At 46.5% G+C, this 1,961-nt stretch overlaps 1 pseudogene; it reads left to right on the forward strand.

The window, feature by feature from the left end:
• The first annotated feature begins 398 nt into the window (after window positions 1–398).
• LOC112120855 lies at window positions 399–1,334 on the forward strand (annotated as a pseudogene).
• Window positions 1,335–1,961: the final 627 nt, after the last annotated feature.

A 1,961-nucleotide genomic window follows, 5' to 3' on the forward strand; every position in this document is an offset into this window, starting at 1 on the left:
CTGCCTATTCCAGGCAGGGCCGGCTCCAGGCACCAGCCTGGCAAGCAGGTGCTTGGGGCGGCTGCTCCGGAGAGGGGCGGCATGTCCAGGTATTCGGCGGCAATTCGGCGGACGGTCCCTCACTCCCGCTCGGAGCAAAGGACCTCCCGCCGAATTGCCGCCGCAGATCACAATCGCGATCGCGGCATTTTTATTTTTTTTTTGGCTACTTGGAGCGGCCAAAACCCTGGAGCCGGCCCTGATTCCAGGCGAGGAGGCTGGAGAGGGGCTGGAATGGCCAGTGAAGCACAGCACTGCGGATGTCCTAGTCACTGATTCCCCTCTGTATCCTCTCTGCTAACAGGTGTGCACATGCAGGTTTCAGAGGGAGACACCACCTGTCGCAGAGTGGAGGTTTCATGATGACTGAGCCAAGCACAACATTCTGGCCTCCCACAGAGACCAGCTTGAATTATTCTGATACAAATAATGGGAACGAATGCTCCAGAGACAATTTTACTGAAATTGTCCATTAATGGTGTCATTCTGCTCATCTGCCTGTTTGGGCTGGTGGGGAATGGGATAGTTCTCTGGTTCCTCAGCTTCCACATTAAGAGGAACCTCTTCACTGTCTACATCCTGAATCTTGGGATGGCCAACTTTGGTTTCCTCCTCTTCCTGGCTGTTTCCCTCACAATTGATATGATGAATAATTTGTTTTGTTTTAGTTTAGAATGGAGGCCTTTTCTGCTGCTGTTTCTGTTCGCATACAATACCAGCCTGTATCTCCATTAGCCATTAGCATTGAGAGGTGTCTCTCCATCCTCTTCCCGATCTGGTGCCCATGTCACAGACCAAAGCATTTGTCTGCCATTGTGTGTTCCTTGCTCTGGGTTCTCTCCTCCCTGCTAATTGAACTAGTGCATTATTTTTGTGTTCTTAATAGGACTAAAAAGTGTCCAATGACAGTCATATCCATGCATGTTCTGAATTTCCTGATATTCACTCCCATCACGGTTCTGTCCAATCTGATCCTGTCCATCAAGGTCCAATGTAGCTCACAGCAATGCCAGCCAGGAAAGCTCTATGCTGTTATCCTGCTCACTGTCCTCTTCTTCCTTGTCTTTACTGGTCCCCTCAGTGTTCAGAGCTTTGTGCTGCATTTTAATGATTTGTTTCTCCCCATTTGGATATGTCTCATGCTGGCCTCAGTAAACAGCAACATCAACCCATTTATTTACTTCCTAGTCGGGAGCTACAGGAAGTGGCGATTCAGGGGGTCTGTCAAAATTGCACTTCAGGGGGTCTTTGAAGAGAAGCCAGATACTAGGAAGGATGGAGAGACCACAGAATAGACCCAGTAGAGATGGTTAAGCAGTCTATGAACAGGATAGGGATTCTCCTGAAAATCCCTTTAGAAACACTCACTGCTTGCTGTTTTCTGTACATTTTAGTATTTGCATCTTAAAACACGTTCTTGACAAATCTATACATTCTGTGTGTTTTGTTTTTCTCCGTATTAATCAGTAAAGTAATTTCCAGATGTATCAGATTGATAAGGAGAGGCTAGGGTGATTTGATTTTTGTATTTAGCCCTGTAGTGTGTGGATTGGACACTTTTCTGATAGACCTTGGGGCTTGACAGGCCAAGGGATGCTGCACAGGAGTCACAGGCTGGTTCTTAGCCTCCAATCCCACACTCACTCACAAACCTTACAGCAAGAGTCAGTCACAAAATGTGAGACACTGAAATTCTCCAACAGATCTGCCTCAGCTGCCACACAATATATAGCATGGGCCCGGAGAACTTGGTGATATGACATTTCAAGACAGATGCAAAAGTCACCACAAATGTTACAAATGTTACAGAAATATGCTAATTGGGAAAACCAGCAAAAATTTAAACAAGGAAGAAGGTGGAAACTGTTATGGTAATTAGCAGAGTCACGTTACTACCTAAATAAACCAGGACCCTTTCTCAG

The sequence above is a fragment of the Terrapene carolina genome, unplaced genomic scaffold (genome assembly GCF_002925995.2).
Source record: "Terrapene carolina triunguis isolate 2854851 unplaced genomic scaffold, T_m_triunguis-2.0 Scaffold20032, whole genome shotgun sequence".
NCBI classification, from domain to species: Eukaryota; Metazoa; Chordata; order Testudines; family Emydidae; genus Terrapene; species Terrapene triunguis.